General features: G+C 40.1%; 1 long non-coding RNA gene across 2 annotated transcripts in view; it reads right to left on the bottom strand.

Annotated features, from left to right (window-relative positions):
• Positions 1–27,355, bottom strand: part of LOC140642309 (uncharacterized) — a 52,709-nt gene that overhangs the window by 6,981 nt on the left and 18,373 nt on the right. The window contains exons 2-3 of one of the 2 annotated variants that reach the window (XR_012038788.1): positions 27,138–27,232; positions 1,023–1,555 (exon numbers count right to left, since the gene is read on the bottom strand). This is a non-coding gene — a long non-coding RNA (uncharacterized lncRNA). Of the gene's footprint in view, positions 1–1,022; positions 1,556–27,137; positions 27,233–27,355 lie in introns of those variants that run through there. The other variant, XR_012038787.1, reaches the window with a different exon arrangement.

Raw genomic sequence — 27,355 nt, 5'->3', positions numbered from 1 at the left:
TTATACCAATGGCAAGTAGGAGCTTGGGGAACTAGAGGAAATTCCTTACAATTTAGGAATTCCTTCACTTAGAGGAAATTCCACTATGGACATATTCAAGCCTTGGTCATATCCAAGGAGAGTGTGAGTCAGGGAAACAGGGCTTATCACTTCACTCTTGCGTTCCTGAAGGTCTTGTTTCCTCAAGGAGGGTATAAGCTAACTGGGGCCAAGGAGAGTTTATGGAACTCCCTTCTGTTCCTCCCGGCACACAGCCTTGGGAACTAGACTTTGGTTTTTGGTAGGCGGTGACGTCAGGTCACTTAGCCAGCCCTCCTAGGATTATGTGTGAATATGAAGATCACAAAATGTTAGAAAATGGTTTAAGAATCTGTTGTTCATGCTCATAAACATAATGTTCATTCCTCAGAACTGGGTCTTTCCAGAGCCAGAGGTGTGGCTGTGTGGTTTTAATCTGCATTAAATGCCCCAGAGGCAAGGTTACATAAAAGCACAAGAAATCATGAAACCAATTTGGGTAGGCGCTGAAAAAACAAAAACAAAACATTGGTTCTCTAGTTCATTGGCTTTCATCTTCTCCCTAGGGCACAGAGAACTCTCAAGCGCATCATAATAGCCTTGGTAGTCTTCCCCCTCTCTCCCCTTCAGCACACCCCCCTCACCTCCCTACCCCTGCAGCTGATCACCAACAATAATTCTTATTTTGAAAATACTATGTCAGGGACTGCAAACATGACCTCACATTTAGCTTCTATTGCAGTGATTTGTGTGATATTGCAGTACCCAGAATACATGCAGTTTGAGAGCTTTGTAAGAAAATTACAGAACAAAGTGGTCCTAGGATATGTGTATGGTGCGACTGTGTGCATGTGTATGTGTGTGTGTGTGCATTTGTGTACTGTGTGGATTCTTGCCTTTACAGCAATTAGACTTTGAACCATGAAAGTAGAAAACTAGGCTAAAATATATAATTCAGCTCAAGTAAACATAGCCCTTTCTCAAGAAATAAAATTAAAATCTGCACCAGCCAGGATCCCTAGTATTTGTTCTTGAAGGAAAGTATGTTCCTTATTATACTGTTCAATTAAAAAAAAAATGAAATGCTTAGAAAGAATGCACTAATGTTCTGAGAATTCCATAGGGCTATGAGGAAGGCTGGAAAGAGCTTGGGACCCTGCACAGCCGCTCAGCCAGAGGAGAGACTTCCCCTCTAGCCACCACCTACGCAAGTGTCCCCTCTGCAGCTGTATCTGCACATCTTTCAAGTGAGAATGATAACAAGCATCAGCCATACATCTTCGTATTAATACAATGAGAGAAACACATTTCAAAAAGTACACATCGCCTCCCCAAAATGCACCATTTGAGTAATTTCCATGCATATCACTCATCCCTGTTTTGCTGAATCTCCCTCCAGCAAGCGAAGGCATTCTCAGGGTTCACCACTAATGTAGCAGAGGAACAAAAGCCCTTAATTGCTTCCGTTCCTCTGGAAGAATCACCCACCTTCTAGAAGACTCATGCTGAGAGTAGGAGTTTCACAGCACAGCCAAATCTAAGGAAGTGGAGAGGGAGGAAATTTTCAAATGATGCTTATCAGCCCCTCCATACCCACCTCTCCATACCCAACTCTATATCCATTGCCAGAGTCTTTGGAAGACTATGCCTGAATTAGCAAAAGGCATGCCTCTCCTGAGTGGTATCTCAAGGAGCGTACCTCGTCGTATATATAATATAAGGAATTAGCCCATACAGTTCTGGAGGCTGAGAGGTCCCAAGATCTGCAGTTAGCAAGCTACAGACTCAGGAGAGCTGATGGGGTATGGTTCGGTCTGAATCCAAGTCTGAAAGCAAGAGAGAGGACCCATGTGCCAGCTCAGAGGCGATCAGAGAGCAAATTCACCCTTACTTCACTTTTTATTCTATCCAGGTCTTCGGTGAATTAGATGAGAGTCATTCACCTTAGGGAGTGAAATCTGCTTTACTCACTCTGCCGATCCAAATGCTAATCTCATTGAGAAACCCCTCACCGACCCACCTAGAATAACACGAGGTCAAATATCTGGACACAACTGCCCAGTTGACACATAAAACTAACCAACACAACTAGGGTGCATGGTGGACCACAGGCTGCATTCCACTCCCATCTGCCATCAGCTGGGCACGCTAGTGTAGAATCCACATAAACACACCCAGTGACCTGCCCTCCGTGGTAAGGACCGCTCTAAGAAATGACCTCTTCTCCAGAATCAAGGACACTGTAGTCATGCCTTTGTGGTTCCCTCAATCCCACCATAGTCTCTGGACTGATCATGGCATGGGCTCCCCGTAACGCCCCAACAAAGGGCATGTCACCTTATAATTTGTTTGAATGCAGCCTCTCTTTAATGTTTTACTCGGGGTCACCCGGATGATCATCTGAGTTACATGACTGACATGAGTCAAGGGTACAACGTTGAACCCTTCCTTTCACTGACAGAACCACAGCGTTCCCCTGGACTGGCGGTCTGCTCCATATACTCAATTTCCCCTCAGTGAAGAATAAGAGAACAGAGGAAATCCAAAACAGCAGGAGGAGGACAACAAAAACAAAACCCAAACCTCAAAATAAGCCCACAAAGTAAGGAACCATGTAAATGAACAGGGAGATAAACAGAAATAACAACTGACAGAGCATTCAATGAGAACTGGGTCCCCGAAGTGGCACTTGTACAGAGCTGTGGCCTACGGACTGAATCATTGTTTACCAGCCACAGACATGCTGCTGGCAAGTTTGAAGGTGTGTGCAACAATTAGGAGTGGAACATGCGGTGCCCGGAGAACCATGGTATAGGGCCGGCATTGGAAAGCAAACAAACCCTACCTGTATCGTGTCTCCAAAAAGGAGAGGGTGGCATGTGAAAGGCTCACATGCACAATATATAAATGTTTCATGAAGCAAAGGGTTGGAATAAATGGCAGTTCCAAGTGAATAACAACAACAACAAAAAAGGTTTAGATGTTGTCGGCTAGGAAACACAAACGGTGCCACCAGGGAGAGCTGGAGAATACAGTTCCTGCTACGGTAACAGGTTTAGAAACCAAATGTGACTCTGATGTGGAAATGCAATTTTTTTATGTTGGAGGAATAAGCATGAAGTGCCTTGCCTTAAAATACACTCCCAGTGTCCAGCCTTGAGATCTGAAAACCTGGAAATGAACCCAGGTCCGAGGAGGGAGGACCTTTGAGAAAGGGGCTTTCGGGTGATTTTTCAGGCCCAGAGTGTGAATGAACTTCTGGCCTTCGGACTGGCCGGATGGATGGTTGTCATACGGAGATGGATTTGCTGCTAGGTCAACAGCTAGTCTTACAGAAACTCAGCCTAATCAGTGACTGGAAACTTGGTTCCAGGCTAGTGTGTTCAACAGAAACCATGGACTGGGCTCCCAAATGCTCTCAGTATTGGAGTCCCCACTTGGAGAACCCAGACCTCAGTCTCCTAAGTAAAGAGAGTCACCATCCCTGTCCCCCTCTCCAGTCCAGCTCCTGGCCAGCTTAGCCGGGCCCAACCTCCCTTTGTACATACTTGCATGTCCAACGGCTGCCTCAAACCTAGACAGTCCAGACCCAAACTCCTGACAGATGCTCATATTCGCTCGCCCTGCAGGCTCCCCATATCAGCAAATGGCAGCTCCATTCTCCCAGCTACACAGGCCAAAAAGCCATGGATTCATCCTTGACTTTTTCTCTCATTACCCCTCCTCTAATCATCTGTAATTCTACTGGCTCTACCTTCAAAATATACCCAGATTTTGGCTGCTTTGCACCACTCGCACTGTTATCACCCTAATCCGAGCCACGCCTACCCCTTGCCCCCTAACTGCACACCTGCCTCCCAGCTTTGCCACCCTGGGTCTATTCTCAAAATGGGTTAATCAGATCATGTCACTCTAACATGCAGAACTCTTCAATGCCCCCCAAGTCACTCAAAGTGAAAAGCCAAAGACCTTAAAATCACCTGTCAGGAAATAGAATCCATTCTCTCCACCTCCACTCATCTGTCTTGCCTTACATCTGGTACGTTCCCCTTCATTCACTCTGCTCCAGCCTCACCGACTTTGTCTTGCTTCCTTTAACACACTGGACTTAGTCCCACCTTAGGGCCTTTGCACCTGCTGCTCCCTCTGCCCAGAATACTCCTGTCCCAGGTGCCTCTCTCCCTCACTCCCTTCAGGCTTTCAGGTCTTAACTTCAATATCTCCACAAGGGCCTCCTTGGCCACATCGCTTCAAATGTAATTCCCTCCCCAGGTGGATGGGCAAAGAGAGGGAGGGGGGTGGTCTCTCCCTACACCCAGAGTCCAAGGCTGTTTAATGTTTTGCCATCTTGTAGCTGCATGATTTGGGACATGTGACCTCCTGGGTCAGGGAAGGGAAGAGAGAGTTTGGAAGTGACACACCAGCTCTACCATGCTGGATGTAAGAATGGCACATAACAGTTTCCTGCATAGCTCATCAGATCAGTCAAATTTTTACCTAGTTGCAAAAGGGCTAGGAAGTGTAGCATTCTACGTGCTGAGGAAAAAAAAGGAGAACAAGACATGAGTGAATTCTATCTCATGAACTATGAGCTGTTTCCTTGGAAATCCTTCACTGCTTGGGCAATAAAGATTTGGGTCTCCCTACCTTATTGTCCTAAGATTCATCTGAGAGTGATTCCTTTTCACTCACCCATTCAACAAATCTTTTTTGAATTTTGAATGCCTCCTATGTGCCAGACACTGTGATGATGCTGAAGATACAAAACATGAGGTATTTTGGGGTTCCTAGCTGCAGTGCCGCATCGCAGAGTAGAAGAGGGGCACCGCATTCTGACTTCAGCTGCCCCCACCTAAAGTCGATGGCGTGCTGCCCATTACCCATGGGAGTAAGTGCGGGATGGACAGAACAGTCTTACTCTCCTCAGGAATGCTAATATTGTAAGGGGATACTAGAGTTTAAGCATTCCTAAAAGTTCTTGCAGCTGTCTCAGAACCTATAGACCCATTGTAGACATATGTAGTCACATAATTAATCATGATCTCCTTTCTCTCCTCAAGAAATAACAACTCATGAATATATATTTGATCTCAGAATAATGATTTGAGCACAATTTCCTTCCTCTTTTGACTTCAGGCGGACACCATGGAATCTTTTGCTGCAATTACAGGCAAAAATCTAAACACGCTCACAACAAGGACAGAGTTCAATTTGTGCTTAATGTAATGTTTAGGAGCGGAAAATGTTAAGATAACATTACTTTTGTGAATATAACTTAAGTCAGTTAAAAACACATATTCTCAAAACCACAAAACATTATATATTCTTCAAGGAAGCATGCATATCCATCCACTCTATGTGTTAAACATCCTAGAAGAGGTGCTTATGGAAGAGCATGGAAAAGGAGTGGGGATCCACATTCAAGGAGGGGAAATGACAGAACAAGAAAGCATCCTGGCATGGACTACGAGGCTAATGTACCATCAATTGAGGAATATTACTAAGTTGTCAGACACAAATTTTATCTCTTATTTTCCTTGTTTGAAGAGACACTCAAAAACATTTGTTGAATGGGCTAATGAAAAGACATCAACTAAAATTACTCTTTAGAGCCATAAGATAAATTGACAAGTCTTCCTACTATATTTCCATATTCTGTTTTCTGATCTAAGCCCAGGATTAAGTCTGTAAGTAAAGAGTGATCATATATCATTTTGCTAAAGGCAGACAATAGAGGATGAAGGATCATTAGGCATATCAGCTTCCTGGTGGGAAGCACAAAGTGTCAACTACTAGAAGACAGGCTCTCTATACATCCACAAAATCTGGGGGCTCTGTAGAAATGTGAAATCTCCAGTCTTATCCCAGACCTACTGAATCAGAATCTCCCTTTTAATAGGATCCTCAGGTAATTCATGGTGCATTAAAATTTGAGAGGCACTGGTCTATCACACAAAGCATGTAGAAGATTCTCAAAAACATATTAGACAATTGAATCACCAATTTAAAGACTCCACTAGCCAATTTTATAAAAACAGTAAAACTGATTTATTCAGAGTCACCTTCTCTTTTTTTTCTTCATTAGTTTTTTTTTGGGGGGGGAGGGGATATGCATTCATATGTATGAACCTAAGTGGAAAGTTGGTAATTGTACTACTATTTTATGAGAAACTTCAGTAGAACCTATTTTCAATTAGGGTAGTCTACACTTGCTTGTTGTTCTTGAAGCTCCTATCTTGCTCTCCTTTTCTCTCTCTTTCACTTCCATTCTACATCTCTTTTTTTTCTGCCCCTCATTTTTCTTACAGCTGCTCCTGACTCCCAGGGTAAGAGGAGATCCCTGGAAGGGAAGGATATGGCTTAGCTGTGCCCCTATCTTGCTTTTTTTCTCCACAAATACGTGAATATGGTCCAGGCCTCTACTCTAACAGGATCCAGATTTAAATTTTACTGAGAGCAAACATTGCCTTAAGAACTCATTTTTTTTTAATTCTACTGTAATGGATATAGCGATAAAACAAATGCAATTTTCAGTCTATTAAGCACACATCAATACAAAAGTGAGGCATGTTGGTGGTTAGATGTAAGGTGGCTTATTCCAAGGCAAAAAGTTTGCAGTTAACATCATTTGGAGGATAGTATTTTTTAATGGTTGGTTATTATTTTAAGATCCCACTAAGATTTAGAAAAGTACATGATTTTTTTTGTTAAATGTGCTTTTGCAAATCCATTGACCATCTGTTACTTTGAACAATTGCCATTTTTGATATTATTTTTTATGTTCTGTTATGTAGATTGCTTGAGTTACAATGAACAGCCTATAAGATCAGATGTGTTTAAAACTCAAATTCATCTAATGTAAAAAAACATAAAGAAATCAATTTCTATGTCTCACCTTTTAAAAATGATTACTCTGTCTCGATCTGTGACTTCTATGATATTCACCTCTCCAAATATGAGACATAAATCTCTTTTATATCACATATTATTATGGACTGAATATGTTCATTCAGATTCATATGTCAAAGCCCTAACCCCCAATGTAGCTACATGAGTATACCCCACTTTTGCAAAGTTCTCATTATACCACTTCACTTTTACAAAAGGCCTACATTAGTACCTGTTTTTCACTAGCTGGAAAAAATACAAAGAGAATATTCACTGTTACAAAAAAAAAAAAAAAAGGCAGTTACTGCAGTAATGCAGGTCTTTTGTAAAAGTAAAGTGATGTAATGAGGACTTTCCAAAGTTGGGTGGGGGGTAGTCCTGGCTTTATGCCATTGCAGCTTGCAAAAGTTTTCACAGGAACACTCTACTTCTGGATAGCTTAGGAAAGCTGTATTTGGAGATAGGGCCTCTGAGGAAATAATTAAGGTTATAAGGCTGGGACCCTGATCCCATAAAGCCTTAGCATTCTTTCTCCTCTAAAACACAAAAAAGAGGTGATGTTCATACAAAAGGCAGCTGTCTATAAGTCAGAATAAGAGCCCTACAAGAACTGAACTGGCCAGAACCTTGATCTTGAATTTATAGCTTCCACGACTATGAGAAAATAAATTTCTATCGTTTAAGCTATCTAGTCTATGGTATTTTGTTATGGTGGTTGAAGCCAACTAATAAATAGCTATTTCATGTGATTCATATATTTTATTGGTACTGTACATCAAACAAATTTGGTTAAGGTATTACCTGATTAGATTCTACTAAATATATAAGCTTCTTCTATTATCTAGACTTTTTAAAAAAGATTTTATTTATTTCTTCATAAGCAACACAGAGAGAAAGGCAGAAACATAGGCCGACAGAGAAGCAGACTCCTCACAGGGAGCCCGATGTGGGACTCCATCCTCAGACTGGGATCATGCCCTAAGCCAAAGGCAGACGCACAACCGCTGAGCCACTGAGGCATCCCTATTATCTAGACTTTGAATTCATCCTGCAAATTGGGAATTATGAATATATGGCATTCCTGCTACCATTCTCCATTCTTAAATAAATGGTAGATTACTAATTGATGACAGCATTAGTTCCTACTGAATCTAAACCAGATTTTATAGTCCTTGTCAGCAACCCAAGCAGTCACCATCAATAGATAAACACATTTAAGTTGATCTGTTTGCTATTCATGTATTAGACTATAAAGCCATTGCATGCTTGGATATTATACTATTTCTTTTCTATAGTCTATAAACCTTCATGTGATAGAAATGGAGTAAATTCTCACTGAATTAAATAAACTTCATTCTAACTATAAGCCTTCTCTTTTCTAAAAAAAAAAGATTTTATTTATTCATGAGAGACACATAGTGAGAGAGAGAGAGAGAGAGACAAGACATAGGCAGAGGGAGAAGTAGGCTCTCTGCAAGAGAATCCAATGTGGGACTCGATCCCAGGACCCCGGGATCACGACCTGAGCCAAAGGCAGATGCTCAACCACTGAGCCACCCAGGTGCTCTATAAAGAAAGTTCCCTATAGAGGAGCTTTGGGTCCTGAGTCAAGACAAATCTTTCTCGGCTCTACACAAACGCAGGGGAAAGAGAGCATCTTGTGTACTTTTAACTTTGAATGAATTTTTATCAAGTATGAATAATGAGTCATAATAATGATCATCATCATAATTCATAACAACAATGCATAATTCATAATAATGATTGGTGCATTATGCATCATTATGGAGGAAGTTCAAAGTTGGAAGATGCAAGGACACAAAGGATTGGAAAGCCCAGTCCCTTGCCTTGAGGAACTCCCCATCTAGTTGAAATAGCAGGTTCTCACACATGAAAATCCCACTCACAATAGGAATAGAATGTGACAAGTGCCACTGCCAAGTGGATAGTTTTGGCAATAGGAGCATACGGTTCAGAAGAAGGAAGGAAAGATTTTCCTTTAAGATTAAAAGGAAATTCAATAGATGAACCAATTCCTGCAGAATTCATTTATTTTTCTTCTGTTTTCTCATAACAAACTCCCCTGTGGTCTTCTGTTGATTTATCAAATTAGCTATTCAAGATGGTTGCCTATTCCCCAAATAAAGATATACTCTCTACACTGCCCCACCCCATCATATTCAAAGCAGATGGAGGAGAATGATTTTCTAAATCTTTAAGTGCCTGGAAGATGCAACATGTCCTCTCTTTGAAGACTCAGTGCCCCATGGTCAAAGTCTTGCCATCCTGATTTAAGATGTCCTCGCCCTCAATAGCAATTTGCAAGAACAGAAAAGATGTGAGGCTCCAAAAACATCTTTGAGGGCTAAATTCTAAAAACTAATAAATTGCTTGGTCTCCTGCCTGCAGGCAGGCACTTCCTAGGGCTCTACCTCAGTTACTGGGCCTAATTAGTCAGTAGAGCAGAATTTAAACTTAAAAGTTTAAACTTAAAAATTTGGTCCTGCTGCAGAATAAAGAGAAATTAAGGCATTAATCCCCTTTACAATTGCACCAAAACCCATAAGATACCCAGAAATAAATCTAACCAAAGAAGTAAAGGATCTGTACTCTGAAAACTATAGAACACTTATGAAAGAAATTGAGGAAGACAAAGAAATGGAAACATATTCCATGCTCATGGATTAGAAGAGCAAATACTGTTAAAATCCCTGTGCAATCTACACATTTAATGCAAGCTCTATCAAAATACCAACAACTTTTTTCACAGAGCCGGAACAAAAAAAATCCTAAAATTTGTAGGGAACCAGAAAATATCCTGAATAGCCAAAAGAATGTTGAAAAAGAAAACCAAAGTCGGTGGCATCATGATTCCAGACTTTAAGCTATATTACAAAGCTGTAATCATCAAGGCAGTGTGGTACTGGCACAAAAACAAACACATAGATCAATGAAACAGCATAGAGAACCCAGAAACAGACCCTCAACTCTATGGTCAACTGATCTTCAACAAAGCAGGAAAGAATACCCAATAGGAAAAAGACAGTCTCTTCAACAAATATGTTGGGAAAATTAGCCATGTGCAGAAGAATGAAACTGGACCATTTTGTTATACCATACATAAAAATAGACTCAAAATGTATAAAGACCTACATATAAGACAGGAATCCATAAAAATCCTAGAGAAGAAAACAGGCAGCGACCTCTGTGACCTCAGCTGCAGCAACCTCTTGCTAGACACATCTCCAAAGGCAAGGGAAATAAAGGCAAAATGAACTATTGGGACTTCAAGATAAAAAGCTTTTGCACAGCAAAGGAAATAGTTGACTAAACCAAAAGACAACCTACAGAACGGGAGAAGATATTTGCAAATATCTTATCAGATAAAGGGCTAGTATTCAAAATCTATAAAGAACTTATCAAACTTAACACCCAAAGAACAAATAATCTAATCAAGAAATGGGCAGAAGAGGGATCCCTGGATGGCTCAGCAGTTTAGCACTTGCCTTTGGCTCAGGGTGTGATTCTGAAGTCCCAGGATCAAGTCCCACATTAGGCTTCCTGCATGGAGCCTGCTTCTCCCTCTGCCTGTGTCTCTGCCTCTCTCTCTCTCTCTCTCATGAATAAATAAATAAAATCTTAAAAAAAAAAAAAAAAAGAAATGGGCAGAAGATATGAAGAGACATTTCTCCAAAGAAGACAAACAAATGGCCAACAAACAGATGAAAAAATGTTCCACCTTACTTGGCATCAGGGCAATACAAATCAAAACCACAATGGGATACCACCTCACACCCCTCAGAATGACTGAAATTAGCAACTCAGGAAACAACAGATGTGGAGAAAGAAGAACCCTCTCACACTGTTGGTGGGAATACAAACTGGTATAGCCACTCTGGAAAATAATACGGAGGTTCTTCAAAAAGTTAAAAATAACTTTTTTAACCTATATACCCATATACCCTACCACCCAGCAGTTGCATTACTGTGTATTTCCCCAAAGAATACAAACACAGTGATCCAAAAAGGCACCTGCACCCCAATGTTTATAGCAACAATATCCACAATAGCCAAACTATGGAAAGAGCCCAGATGTCCTCCTATAGATGAATGAATAAAGAAGATGTGGTCTATATATATAATGGAATACTACCCAGCCATTAAAAAAGAAATCTTAAAAAATAAATAAATAAAAATAAAAATAATTTTAAAAAATGAAATCTTGCCATTTGCAACAAAGTGGATGAACTAGAGGGTATTACGTTAAGCGAAGTAACTCAATCAGAAAAAGACAATTATCATATGATCTCACTTATACGTACAATTTAAGAAAGAAAACGGGATCATAGAGAAGGGAGGGAAAAATAAGATGAAATCAGAGAGGAAGACAAACTATAAAGAGACTCTTAACTATAGGAAACAAAATGAGGATGGCTGGAGGGGAGTGGGGGATGGGGTAACTGGGTGATAGGATTAAGGAGGACAGGTCATGTAATGAGCATTGGGTGTTATATGAAACGGATGAATAGTTGACTTCTGTCTCTGAAACTAGTAATACTCTACATGTTAATGAAATGAATTAAAAAAATAAAATTAGAAAAAAAGAATTTGGTCTTCCTGGACTAGTGGTAGTGAATCATTACTGTTCTTTAAATTACCCAGAAAAGAGCCCTTCACCCAGCACAGTGTAAGCAATAAGCAAATCAGCAAGACATTTTGCTGAGGCGGATGTTTGTTGTTAGCATTTGATTACAGAGAGATTCTCAATCATTCTGCGAGTCTGTTGATTTTTTTAAGTGAAAACTAGATAAGGAAGACAAAGTATCAAGCTTCCCTGCTTGAAAAGACTCAAAATACCCTCTAAGACCTGAAAACTTGTACCAAGTGGCATCCCAGGGTTTTCGGAGTAGTTCACTATCGTAGACACTAAGAGTCATGCCCCACATTACTTTTTCCCTGGCTGTCATCCAGTTTATTTATAGAATGAGATCAAAGAAAAGACATATCCCCGGGCTCCACGCTGGGTTCCATAAAGAAGCATCTCCTGTTTTCCTCTAAATTTGAAAAAGCACCGAGAGAATCTTGTTTTCAAGATGTAGAGCCACATCCTCCTACCTCCAATCCATGACCTTCAACCCTACTGTCCTAGGAACCTGGCTTTCAGGGAAGGAATCTGATTGATGGAGCTACATGTTTTTAAGAATGTCAGAATGTCTTCATTTCTGAGAAGAGCTGGGAATTGGCAGAGAACTTCCTCCACTTAAAAGGGAGAACTGTTTCTATTACCAAGTGAATCACTTTCTCCAGCTGTAAACAAACAACTGAAACAGCGTTAAGGAGAGAAATACTGCAAAAAGGGAGAAGGGTGGGGCAAGGGCTACTGCTCATATTCTTATTTTTGAAGAGGTAAATGGGCAGAAGAACTTTTTCTGGCCCATTCTTCTGCCTACCTCTCCCAGACCCCAAGCAGGCGGAGGAGCAGAAGCAAGAGCGTGGGCCCAGTCCTCCACATTACCAGCTCCCCCTCTCCTCACCTGCTCAGCTGGAGAAATCACAGTGTCAGTGGTTTTCTGGCTTTTCTCTAAAGAGAAATCCCCAACAAGTGAAGAGTTATTTGCCAGGAGTCCCAGGGATGAGAAAGAGAAAGGAAAAGACAAAAGAGGGAGAAAACCAACATTATTGAGCTCATGGTTAATGCCAGACACGTTATATTCTGATCAATTCCAACAATCAGATATGAGACACTGGAGTCGGATGAGACCTAGATTTGAATTCCAACTCTACCACCTACTAGCTATTTGACTTAACCTCCCTGAAAGTCAGTAGGGTCACCTGTAAAGTGGGGTTCCTAATAATAATCTAGGGTTCTAGAGAAGATTATATGAGGTCATGCACGTGAAGTCCTTAAGGTATAAATGGTAGTAAAAATTTATCAAAATTTAGCTCTATTTTCTATGTGACGTATATGAGTCAGAAGGATAGGTGACTCCCTTAATCAACTGATTCCCAGAAGATGGTACATTTCCTCCTTAGGATGATGCCTGACTAGTTCAAAACATTAGACAAGAATGCAAGTGGCTTTAAAAAGGTATATGCATTCTCAATATACTCAGAAGTCACTTCTTACACTCCCTTCATAATTATGTGAAATAATGATCTTTAGAAGTTACTCTCAGACCCTGCATGTCAGTCTCTGCCCAGACCATCCTAGCAGTCAGACTGAGAACTCAGCTAGCTGGGGGCCCTATGAAACCTTTTCCTGCCAGACTAGGCTCTCCTGATGCCTTCCTCCACCTCTCTTTCGGATGGATTCCTTTGCACTTACTCCCTCAAACTTCTGGCTTGCCTCTCAGCAGCAGCTCCCCTCCTCCACTCCTTCGGATGGGATTCTTACCCATGGATCTTGTGGTAGAGACACAATTCTCACCAAGTATTATACTTAACTTTTCTACACCTGGCTATGCCAGAATGTCCGGCCTAATTTCTCCTGCTGTGGAGTACAAAGTCTACAGGACCCAGATGTCTGCAGATACTAAAATAGCAGAGCCTTGGTTAGCCTGGGTTCCTGAGTGGCTGTGTGGAACAGATCATTACACCATACCACTCAGGATACTTTATAAAAGTAAAAACTTTTATTTTGTTAAACCACTGATTTGGGGCTGTGTGTTCTTACAGCACAGTCTAGCATATCTTAATTTATATAAAATTCAGTCCTTGTCTATAAATTACAATTGAGTCTCCTTGCTCTTGGCTACCTCTCCAAGAATTTTTTTTTAAGATTTTATTTATTCATGAGAGACATACAGAGAGAGGCAGAGACATAGGCAAAGGGAGAAGCAGGCTCCCATGGGGAGGCCAATGCAGGACTCCATCCTGGGACTCTAGGATCATGCACTAAATCAAAGGCAGACGCTCAACCACTGAGCCACCCAGGCACCCCTCTCCAAGACTCATACTGGGTCCCATTTTGCCTCTGTGATCCTAGCACACTGTGGCAGGTGCGGAATGGGAAGTTCTAGTCACCTTCCAGTTTATTATTTGCATCCCTCCTTCCCCTCCTCCCTCAAATCCTACCTCAACCTCAAAGAGGTCAGGAGATAACCCAGCTGGAGATTAGCTAAGTCACCAGAATAGAAACTGGAACAGGGAGTTTCCAGCTGATACAGAGAGTCAATAGAGCAAGGAAGAGAAAAGTAGAGAACGAATTGACAATTTCAGAAATCGGTATAAGTGAGCTGAATCTGAGAGTTGTTCAAAAGTAGGAATTAAAGTCTTGGAGTCTTGGGGTCTTGGAGCCAGTGCTTTGGGATGGAACAATGGGGCCAAAGGGAAAGTGAGTCGTGATCAAAAGTAGATGATCCTGGGCAATTCCCTCTCACCCCGATTGATGTGGCTCATCTACCTCTGTTGGGTCAGCGGGTAAATCTGTAGAAGTAATCCTGGCTGGCCTCAAGGATCAGGTGTCTACTAGCACAGGAGCACTGACCAATGCTACTGTGCCAGGTGATCTATTAAATCCCATCATCCTTATAAATCCACAGGGTTTATTCCATGCTCTTCAAGGCAGAGTTCCTCTTTCCCCCAAAACCCATGTCACACGTCATCGGTGGTTCCAATCCAACACGCTTATGACTTGCTTCTTATTCTAAAAGCTTATTCACTGTGTAATGCAATTTCTCCAGAATAAGCACAGAGCTAATTGAGGAACTTAATGACTAATCTCTCAAGCCAAACAAGATGTTCACATTACCTTTTTAATGTTCGAGTTTGTGACCAGATTATCTGATTTGTCTATGAAAGCAATAATCACACCTTACACCCCAAGTAGCATTAAAAATCAATGTGCAGTGGAAAAGTTAATTAAGATTATGAAATATTAATTATCCTTTTTGATCTTTTCATTTAAAAAATCCATTCTTCCTTCATTTGCTCTATATTCAAAGCTGAACTGTAGATGATGTATCTCTGAATTTACAAGGCTATAAGCAGTGATATTTACAAGATAAATCTGCATATCACACACTGAATATGCAATGAGAAGCAGCAGACTGCCCAGCAGCCCCTCTATTATTAATACCCTGCATATCTGGAGAGATTGTAAATCTTTGCTTATAGACCACATTAAATTTGTGATTAAGTGTAAAGGCAAAAATCCTTTTATTTCAGGCCCCAGGAAGTAGTGATAGGAGATACTGTTCCCAATGAGCTTTCTAAAATGATCCATTTTAAACAAAGCTAAAAGCTTTTACCATTAAGGAACACTGAGTCATCTTTAGAGTGGCTCTCATATCACCAAATCCTACCTGACTTTATTTCAGAGCAGATTTATCTTTTAAAAATTGTTTTTTCATTTTGTGCATATGGAAATTCATACATCCTATTCACCTTCTGCCAACATACTACTGCTCATTCCTACTAAAACTGGGGAAGGCAAGAATTTATGAAAATGTGTGCATTTAAACTCTGAAATTATAAGGTACCTTCAAATCCTAAACCCCTTTCCTTTATACAAAGCTGGCGCTACCAGTAGAACCCCTGGAGGTGGTTTCAATTTAATTTTTATTGTGCTTTTCAGACCACATACAGGTTTTATTTGATGTTTTTAGTACATTAAACGGTCAGTATATTACCTAACAGACAAATCAATTTGAAATGGGGTAGCTTGTCAGAAATGATGCCCCTACCCCAGCTTTTACAATTTAGCAGGTTCTACTTCTCTTCTGAGAAACTTCTGGGGGTGCTATTCCTAGAAGGGGAGGTGTGAACATTCCAGAACCAGTTAACATAGCCAATCTTATAAAATGAAGTATGAGTACTCCATTGTCCAGGACGCTGGAGCACGCATTGTCATTCCCTCACTCGCCTCTACAGTCCAGTGACTTCTTACTGCAAATGTTTATAACTCTGCCTAATGTCTTTCTTCTCTGAGGGTGGCAACGTGTGCTGAGAATGCTAGGGAAGTAATGCCTCCAGGAGAAGTGCTCATCCAATGGCCAATGGGAATTTGGTGGATAGACCACATTTCATTTGCCATTCAGTTGAGATAACTCTGACGCATATTTCTACATTACCTCTTCAAGTTGCCAAGGAGGGTTGAGTTCAGTTGCCCAGGGCTACTGAACCCTTGTCTAATAGTCTATTTTTGGAGAAATCCAAAGGCAAGTCCTTTGTGCTTCTGAGGATTCAAAAAGAAAAGCTATCTGCCTCCAAGTGTTGGGTACCTAGACAAAGAAGGGTCAGTAATTCTGGGTCCATGAGATGATGGACAACAGAATCACCTCTGATTATGACTTGGTAGCTGCAAAAGTCCCAGGTAGTAGTTTTACACAGAAACATGAAGACTTACAGCCTTGGAGTCCAACCATGAGCAGTGTGGCCAAGGTTAGCCTGAGGGAGTAGGATCATATTCCCCAAGACTTGCAGGAGGAAAAGCAGGGTTCTATTACCTCTCCCTTCACAGCAAGCAACCGGCAACTGTAAGACGGCAGTGCAGCCCTGAGCTTCAATAAGCAACATAATTTGGTGATGGGAAGCGTCACCTACTGTGGGTTACTGAGTCCAGTGACACTCCCCATGGGTACAGAGGTTGAAGCAAACATTATGGCTGTGCTATCCAACATGGTAGCCATTAAATTTGCATCTAAATTAATGAAAATTAAATAAAATTAAAAGTTCAGCTTTTAGTTTGAACTAGCCACATTACAAGTGCTCAATAACTACATGCAGATACCCTTAGGGAAGAAAGTTCAATTGGAAGTAGCCTCCTTAGTTATTGGGTATTTTAGGGAGAGGGGAAATCTCAAGGAAGTAAAACATCCCAACTTCCTGACTATAAGGGACCTAAGGTATGGGGTGGTGATTATAGTTAACCACATGGGGTTATATACTTAAGGGCTGCTAAGGGAGTAAATATTAAATGTTCTCATCACAAGGAAGAAATGGTAATTCTATGAGGTGATGGAGGTGTTAGCTGATGCTGCAGTGGTAACCATTTCATAATATGTAAGTGTATGAAATCAACACATTGTACATATTAAATTTATACAATGTTATATGTCAATTATATCACAATAAAGCTGGAAAAATAAAGAGGTGTAAGAGGCATTAGGATAGTCATTAAAAAAAATAAAAAGACATGCCTTTATCTGCACCCTAAGTTCATGAGCAATTCATACCAATTATAGAATTACAGAAGTTATAGAATTACTGCAAGAGTCTGGAAATTATATAGGCCACCCTACTGACCTAATGTTTTACAAGCTAGCATGAAAATAAGATGAGTATACCTGTGATTATTGGAAGAAGTATACATAAATGCTAAGGGAACTATAAAATCTCTATTATAAATTACACAGGCAGAGATTAATTTTAGCGGGGATCAGTAAGATAGGCATGGAAGAGATGGCATCTTCATTAAGCCTTGAAGTATATGTAGGATTTCAGTAGGTGGAAAAGTGAGAGGAAGACGGGCATTCTGTTCTAAGATAGAGGCAAGGAAGCAGAAACCATCTTCAGGGAAGGTTTAATAGACTGTCTAGTAGTGAACGATAAAGATGGACCAATGGCCTGGGGCCACTTGAAGGAGAACCAAGAGAGTCGAACAAGTATCCTTTCCAGCGCAAAGCCAGAACTACAGACCTTTCTAGGTAAATGAGACTCCAGATCTTTTTCTCCATGTATCCCTCCTTAGCTAGCTATCATTAGACCACAACATGTGATTTCTCACCACAAGATGGGCCCCAAGTGTTCTAGTGACCCTCAGGGACAGCCCCTGCCTAAAATTCTGAATGTCGGGTGCCTGGGTGGCTCAGTGTTTGAGCGCCTTCCTGCGGCTCAGGGTGTGATCTGGGACCGGGATCAAATCCCTCATCAGGCTCCCTGCAAGGAGTCTGCTTCTCCCTCTGCCTGTGTCTCTGCCTTTCTCTCTCTCTCTCTCTCTCTCTCTGTGTGTCTCTCATGAATAAATAAATAAATCTTTAAAAATATAAAATAATATAAAATTCTGAATGTCTTGATACTAATTCTGATAAACTACACAAAGGTGGTGCCTCCACTTGCCCATTCAGAACAAATAGACTACTTTCCTTTTGCTGGTGTGACTGCAGAATATTCTGGTATGATGCTTTGTCCTGATCCCCACTCCAAAACCTTATAAAATGGCAGATGAAAGAACCTCAACTTTAAATCACTTAAGCAAAGAGGGATGTGTTGTAAGATTGCAGGGTAGCTCAGAGAATCAAAGAGAAAGCTTATCTCCTGAGCCATGAGCAGAACCAGGGAAGACCTTAGACTCTAAAGACCTCAGAAGAAAACAGAAACAGGCATGCCAGCTGGGCCTTCCCTGCCTTGCCTTGGCGCTGCTCTCCCGAGGTGCTCCTCATCCTCTCCATTTGCAGACAGCCTCTGCTTCCCAGCTGTGGGCAGAGCACCACCACTGCACACTTGCCCCTTGTGGTTCCAGCACCAGAGTGGGGCGGCTCCCATTTAAGACCTTACAAGGGAAAACTCAGGGCCATCTCTGGACACATCACTGTGGCCAGGGAACTAGGGACATGTAAAATGATGACAGTCCTCCTTTAGACCACATGACCAGGGTGGTGGGGAGAGGAGTTTCCCCCAAAAGAAGGGGATAGGAAAGGGAAGATATAACTTGGCTCAGACATGACCACTCACGGTAGCTGTTGTGGTCAGCCACCCCAATCGGAATATGGGATACAGGGAGCATTTAGAACAGACTTGTGAGGAAAGGGGGGCAGGCACGAGTTTACAAGAGGTCTCACTATACTAGACAACTATCCTAAGATGTGTAAGAGGCCTGACGTTAGCCAAACCTTGTCCTGCTCCTGTTCCAGTCTTGTAACCTAGGCCTTCAGCAAAGAGCACAACGGCCTCCAATTTGCCAAACCCACGCATAAGATGCAAAGCACATAACTCTTCTGTACGAATCATGTTGCCACACAAAGCCAAGCCACATCCTGATTCCCATCCTCTCCTATATTAGCTTCAGCGTGTTTTTCAGGCATACTTTGCACCTTTCGCTAAACAAATGTATTTTCTAGGATTTAAATAATAAACAAATACAAACATGTATCAGTATGGTAGATAGCAAAATATTTTAAGACACATGTATGCGGGGCACCTGGGTGGCTCAGCAGTTGAACGTCTGCCTTCAGCTCAGGGAGTGATCCCCGGGTCCTGGGATCGAGTCCTCGCACCAGACTCCCTGCAGGGAGCCTGCTTCTCCCTCTGCCTGTGTCTCTGCCTCTCTCTGTGTGTCTCTCATGAATAAATGAATAAAATCTTAAAAAAAAAAAAAGACACAAATATGCTAAAATCAAGGGTGACCCAAAATTGGGAAATCCACTCCAGGAGACAGTTTTCTTGGGGGAGACAAGGTGTCCAAATCACATATGGTATCTGGTGATGGCTGCTCACTGCATAGAACTGGAGGCCTTGCTGAAATTTTGCAATGGAACCAACATTAAATTTGATCCTTGGTGAGTCAGAAACTGTACTGGGTTAAGTTGTCCCATAAAGTAAACTTTATTTGCAGCAACTAAGGAGGTCATGGGGAATGGCTTCCAAAAAAGCCATGATTCCCTGGGCAAGGGTGAATGAATTCCTTTTATTTAGGGTTAGGATGAATGTAGTATATAGGGGCAAGCATAAAGTCACGCATACGTCTTAAGGAAATATGCCTATGCACCCATTGCTTGTTATGTAAACGAGCCTTTGTAAAAATCTGAGGAACCTAAGACTCATGCCTAGAAAAAAAGGCCAACACCCATTCAGTGATAATTCAGTAATAAGAAAATCTCCTTCTTGGGTGGAGATTTTAGTATTATAATGAGATAAAAGTAGTCATCAGTTATTCTAGAGGCCACTTCATGGTCCACGTGTACAGGCTCAAGTCAGGGGTTAAGTTCAAACTGGCCTGGGTGCTCTGGGCCCAGCCGGAGGTCTCACCAGGGCAGTCCCTGTCACTGGACGGGTGGTTTCACTTTCCACTTGCCTGAGTTGAGAGACAAGCTAGAAAGAAGAGCTTTAGGAAAAATGTGGGACAAAGGTTGGTGAGTACAAGCAGGTGGGCAGTAAAGGTCAGGTCTTGGGGGTCTGGCTGGTGACACTTTCTGTGGCATCTACCACATTCACTTAAACATAAACACATCCCTGTAAAAAGAATAAAACTTTCAAAATATTTGGGGAGAAGGGCATTTTTCAGCTGAATCTTCACCTTCCAGAAAGTGCTCCTCAACAGTAAAGGGGACAGCATTTCACAGCCATCTTGTGAGCTAGATCAGAGAAATCACCCCACCTTCAAATGGAAACAAGGGGTCCCATACACCGTTTGTTCATAACCTGCACGGACCTTGAATATCATTTCCAACTGCCAGACTTCTGGATGTTTCCACACTGGCCAAATCCAATTGAAAATTTGGTATAAACTAAAAGCAAATGTATAGAAACTAAAAGCAAATGCATTATTTGTCCTGACTTCCATGTAGCTCTACTACTGCTAGTAGTAATACCACCATTCTCTCTGTAGCTGAGGTTTTGAACCCCATCCCTAGATGCCTTTCATCTAAGCCCTTGCATGGAGTCCTGAAGCTTAGCAGTTTTTTATCCTAGCTTCTTCCTAGCCCATTCTTTTGTTCATGTCCATTGGCACATCTCTAGTGCTCTGGGACCCTAGAGCGAAGTCTAGCCCAACATCTGTTTTTCATAAATAAAGTTTTACTGGAACACAGCCACACTCATTCACTTCTGTATCATCTCTGGGTACTTTCACACTACAACAGCAAGGTTGAGTAGTTGAGACAGAGACTGGCCCTGAAAGCTCAAAATACTATTAGGCCCTTTGCAGGAAATGTTTGCTAATTCCTGCCCTATAAACAGTCTGCTCAGTCTTAACTTCTTTCCAGTTCTCCCTACTTTAAAAAAAAATGCTCTAATCTGAACCTTGTGCTGAATTACCAATGGATCTTAACATACCCACACACCTAGAGTTTTCAAAAAGTTTGTAAAATGCTTCTTACTACGTTTAGAATAATTCCCAATCAGTACTATGTTCTACATGATTGGGCATGGCTTACCTCTCCATCTTGCCTGTCACCTACTTCCTCCCTCACCATATTCCAGCCTCACTGGCCTTTCTCCTTCCCTTCAGGCATTGAGCAATTCCTACTCCAAGGCCTTCACAATTACTGTTCTCTTTGCAGCAACATTCTTCCCCACCTGCTTCCTTCTCATCCTTTAGGTCTCTGGCTCAATGTCATCTCCTCAGAGATTAGATCACCCTTTCTAAAGATTTTTCTCACTCTGTACTCTCCTAGCACCCTGTTCTCTGACTCCATAGGGAGAAAACAAACATTTCCTTATTGGATTTTACTTACTGGATTATTATCTACCTCACTGGTCATCATAGCTTGAGGGGGCCAATCATTACATCCATTTATTTATCATTCCACATCCAGCACCTTTTGAAGAATAAGCCCTGAAATTATATTCTTACAAATGAGTGATGTTCCATTCATTCCCAAATAATATTCATTCTTTAGCCTGGTACGATATGGCTCTATTCTATTTTCCAGTGCTAATTGTATACCTCGCTCCAGGTAAACTGGCATAACCATAATTACCCACATACACACTGTACTTTCTCACCTCTAATGCTTCCTCATCCCTCTCCAACACTACCTCCTCTATCATATTTGCCCAGGAAAACCTTTATCTTCCAGACTTAATTCAAAGAATTATTCTAGGAACCATGTTATAATAAAACATGTTTGAATAATATAAATCAAAGACATGCTTCATAAAGATTTCTACAATGATCTTTAATATACATAGTTTGATACCCTCATGCCAAAGTCAATGAAATAATAGCAAATTTTACATGAGCCATGCCACAATGCTTTCCAAGTCTAATTCTCTGACAGGCTTCATTCAGGGATTAACTTTAGAGTGTAGATGAATGGATTGCATAGCCTTCAGGTTGTGTACTATTAATATTATTTCTCTAAGTTCCAGTTTTAAAAGTACTTGAGTAATGATGGTACCTTCAGGTACCCTTATTCCATGTTTCAGTTCAATGGAATTAGAAATGGGACTGATAACTGTGTGAAATCTGAGGAACCTAAGACTCATGCCTAGAAAAAAAGGCCAACACCCATTCAGTGATAATTCAGTAATAAGAGAATGCATCCTTATATCAATCATGACAACATGCTGTACGTAGGATATAGTAACCTGTTTACTAAGAGCATAATAAAGAATACATTTCTTTTTTTCATAAAAGAGAATGTTTCAGTGTCTATTGCCTGTTGCTTAAGGGTCTACATCTCCTCTAGTTTATTGAAAGAGATGGTGAAGTTTTTCTCAAAAAGGCTGAAAAGGATGAAGCCACAATATATCCTTGTGTGTGTGTGTATGCCTGTCCCCTCCCTTGTTCCACACATAATGAATGTAGCTTCAGATTGTTATTGCTTCTGAGCTGTTTACTCATAATGAGTTTGTTATTGACAGGAGCCCTTAGAATTTTTTTATGTTGTTGCTAATCACATATTTCTGTTGTCTACTTATGCAGCTGTTATTTTAGGACCCAAGATCAGGAATATATACATACAAATACATGCATGCCCAAACTTCATTCTCCCACATAACTTTATGTCAAGTGTAAATGTTATAGGTATAGGCTCCCTGACTTTATTCAAGCTATTTACACCCCAACAAGGGCCAAACTAGCTTCATCACACCTCTGGTCTCTTTCAGTTGACATTTATTATCAGTCAGAACTCTAATCAATACCTAAACAAGCTCTTTTGCCCTCAAATCTAGTTCTTTGACATGAAATCATTAAATAAACAATATTGACCTCCTACTATGTACTAGGCATCTTGATAGGTAGTAAGCTTTCAGCAATAAAAAAGAAAAAAGTTGAAGTGCCTCCGTGGGTCATTCACTTGAGTGTCTGACTCTTGATTTTAGCTCAGGCCTTGATTTCAGGGTCATAAGTTTGGGCCCTCTATTGGGCTCCATGTTGGGCATGGAGCCTATCTAAAAAATAATTTTTAAAAAGACAAGAAAAAAATCCCATTTATAACCTGGGAAGTGTCTAGTGAAGACTATAAAGATAATAAGAAAGTTATCTTTCTTACTAATAAGAAAGGTATCTTTCTTACTGAATCATGTACTATTTTAAGTGCTTTACATGTATTATGTCATTTAATCCTCACAGATAATAAACCCTAAAGAAAGTACTATTATTCATATAGAAGAAAAACTAAAGTTCAGGAGATTAGGTAATTTGCCCAAAACCTCTGGAAAGTAGTGGAAACAGGATTCAAACCCAAATGGTCTGTCTCCAAAGGTGGCACATTTAACACTTTTGCTATTTAAGATCACTACCATGTGTGCCCACAACCTGCACACTGCACAACTTAGAGGAAGATAGTTCAAATGACTACAGCCTACATGATCTCATACAGCAGATTGTAACCCAGACACACCACCATATTGCCTTAGCCTTGATTTTTCTACGCCTGGTGTCTAAAACAAAAATAACATATAAATGGAAGGAGATGAAATGGGAAATTTTCTAGACAGACACAAACTACTGAAATTGACTCAAAGAGAAATGGAAAATCTGAATAGACTAATAATAAGGAGGTTAAATTACTAATTTTAAAACTACCCACAAAGGAAAGTACAAACCAGCATGTCTTGTGAATTCTGTCAAAGCAATTAAAGAAGAAGTGATCAAAACAATATGATACTGGCACAAAAATAGACCCATACGTAGGTCAATAGAACAGAATAGAAAAGCTAGAAATGAACGCATAACTATATGGCCAATTAATCTTCAGCAAAACAGGAAAGAATATCCAATGGGAAAAAGACAGTCTCTTCAACAAATGGTGCTGGGAAAACTGGACAGAAACATGCAAAAGAATGAAACTAGACCACTTTCTTACACCAAACACAAAAATAGATTCAAAATTGATTGAAGACTTAAATGTGAGACCTGAAACCATAAAAATCCTAAAGGAGAATACAGGCAGTAAACTCTCTAATATCAGTCATAACAACTTCCTTCTAGATATGTCTCCTGAGGCAAGGAAAACAAAAGCAAAAATAGATGATTGGGATTTCATCAAAATAAAAACCTTCTACACAGCAAAGGAAACAATCAACAAAACTAAAAGGCAACCTACAGAATGGGAGAAGACATTTGCAAGTGACATATCTGATAAAGAAGTATAGTAACTATAATATATAAAGAATTTATAAAATTCAACATTCAAAAAATGAATAATCCAATTGAAACTGGGCAGAAGACGTGAATAGATATTTTCCAAAGAAGACATACAGATGACCAACAGACACACGAAAAGAAGCTCAACATCATTGATCATCAGGGAAATAAATATAAATCAAAACTACAGTGAGATATCCCTTTACATCTGTCAGAATGGCTAAAACCAACAGCATAAGAAATATCAGGTATTGGCGAAGATGTAGAGAAAAAGGAACCCTCTTAAACTGTTGGTGGGAATACAAACTGGTACAACTACTGTGGAAAACAGTATGGAGCTTCCTCAAAGAGTTAAAAAAGAATTATCCTATGATCCAGCAATTGCTCTACCAGGTATTTTTCGAAAGAATACCAAAATACCAATTCAAGGGGGTACATGCACCCCAATGTTTATAGGAGCATTATCTACAATAGCCAAATTATGGGACAGCCCAGTGTCCATTGACTGATGAATGAACAAGGAAGATGTGAGATATATATATATATAATGTAATATTACTCAGCCATAAAAAAATGAAATCTTGCCATTTACAATGATATGGATGGAGCCAGAGAATATTATGCTAAGCCAAACAAGTTATTCAGAGAAAGACAAGTACTATACAATTTCACTCATAATATGGGATGTAAGAAACAAAACAATCAATGGAAAAAAAAGAGAAGGGCAAATCAAGAAACAGATTCTTAATTCTAGAGAACAAACTGATGGTTACCAGAAGGGAGGGAGGTGGGGAGATGGGTGAAATGGATGATGCAGATGAAGGAGGGCACTTGTGATGAGCACTGGTTGCATGGCAGTGCTGAATCTTTATATTGTACACCTGAAACGAATATAATACTGTATGTTAACTAGCAAAACAGGAAAGTCTTAAATTAAAACTTTAAATAAAGAAAAAAAAAAAACAAGAATTAATCCCAACTCATTACAGATTCTTCCAAAGACTAGAATACTTTATAACTCATCCTATCACAGCAAAAGCACAAAGATCCAAAGAAAAAATAGATAAGGTGGACATATTTTGTATTGCAAAAGGACACCACCAAGAAAGCAAAAAGACAACACACAGAATGGAAGAAAACATTTGCAAATTATGTAATGGATAAGGGACTAGAATACATTTCACATACACACATACACAAAAACTCAATAATAAAAAAAACAAGTAACCCAATTTAAAAATAGATTGTTTGAATACATATTTCTCCAGAGAAGATACACAAATGGCCAACAGGCACATGAAAAGAATCTCAATATTATTATCTACCAGGAAAATGCAAATGAAAACCACAATGAGATGTCACTTCACATCCACTAGGATGGCCAAAACAAAAAAGATAGGTAATAGCAAGTGTCAGTGAGGAGGCAGTCCTTGGAGCCTCAGGCTTGCTGCTAGGGATATAAAATAGTGCAGACACTTTGGAAAAGAGTCTGGCAGTTCCTCAAAAGGTTAAATATAATTACCCAGAAATTCCAGTCCTAGGTAAATACTCCAGAGTAATGAAAGCATATATCCATACGCAAACATGGACATGAATGTTTCTAGGTGCATTATCCTTAATAGCCAAAAGTGGAAACCACTCAAATATCCATCAATGAATAAATGGATAAAATGTGGTATATTCAAATGGATAACATTAATATTATTGGATAATGGAATATTATTCACTGATTAAAAGAAATGAAATTCTGATACCCACTACTACATGGATGAACCTTGAATACTTCATGGTGAGTGAAAGAAGTCAGACACAAAAGACTGCATATTGTCTGATTCCATGATATAAAATGCCTAGAATAGGCAAATCCATAGATATAGAAAGTAGATTCATGGTTATCTAGGGCTGGAGGAATTAGGGGAAAATGAGTAGTGATTGCCAATGGATATAGGGTTCTTTCAGAATTGACAAAAACATCCCAAAATTGATTATGGTGGTGGTTGCACAACTCTGTGAATATACTAAAAATAACTGAATATACTAAAAATAACCATAAATGGGTGAGTTGTATGATATGTGAATTTATTTTAATAAATTGTTGTAACTAAAAGTGATGGAATGAGGGAAGGAGGAATAGAGTTCTCTTTAAATATGTAATATTAAAAAAATAATAAAAATAAAAAAAATATGTAATATTAAATGTACTCATTTATCTCTCCTCAAAACCCGAATAAAATGGTGAGAAAAGAATTTTTTATTTTCTTATTTTTTAGGTCTTATTTATTTATTCATGAGAGACAGAGAGAGAGAGAGAGAGAGAGAGGCAGAGACACAGGCAGGGGGAGAAGCAGGCTCCATGTAGGGAGCCCGACGTGGGACTCCATACTGGGTCTCCAGGATCATGCCCTAGGCCGAAGGCAGCACTAAACCGCTGAGCCACCTGGGCTGCCCTTAAAAAGACATATTCCCACGTGGACAAATAATATGGGAGAAGAGAGCACACACAGCAAAGGGGAGACGTCAACACAATTCTGGATGCTGGGAAGTAGAGGAACAAGTATCACGACCTAACAGACCCAGGAAAACTGAAAACCAAGCCTGTAGGAAAAGATAAGATGGAATACTTATGCTTCAGAAAGCTCCAGAAAGGCTCACAAATTGGAAGCATCAATTAATTCTGAAGACCCAGGGTATGGAATAAGGCTGGAAGTTGGAGAGCTGGTTCAAAATTTATATAAGAGGGAATCAAATCCCCTTCCTAAACCATGAAGCTAGACTACAAAGTCCACCCCCAACCCCACTCTGCTACCTTAGCTAGAGAGAGACAGATGGTTTCCTCTTTTTTTTTTTTTAATTTAAAAAATTTGAAGTATGACACATAACATATTAGTTTTAGGTATATAACATAATGATTCCATATTTTTATACACTGCAGAATAATAACAAGTCTAGTTAACATCCAACCACCTTGCATACTTACGTTTTTTTAATATTCTGATGAGAATCAATAAGCGATTTCTTTTTTGCAGAAGTGGTGGGTCTCAGACTCAGGATTTAGGCTCTTGATTCAGGGATCTAAGACACAGAAGAGGAAGGAGTGAGATGGTCAACTAAAAACAGGGGAATTGAATACACTGCTCTACATTAAAAGGTAGTCTAGGAAACTCACAGAAAGTAAAACAAAATGGCAAAGAGATG

The sequence above is a fragment of the Canis lupus genome, chromosome 11 (genome assembly GCF_048164855.1).
Source record: "Canis lupus baileyi chromosome 11, mCanLup2.hap1, whole genome shotgun sequence".
Classification (NCBI taxonomy): domain Eukaryota; kingdom Metazoa; phylum Chordata; class Mammalia; order Carnivora; family Canidae; genus Canis; species Canis lupus.
This window is presented reverse-complemented; position numbering and strand designations above follow the sequence as displayed.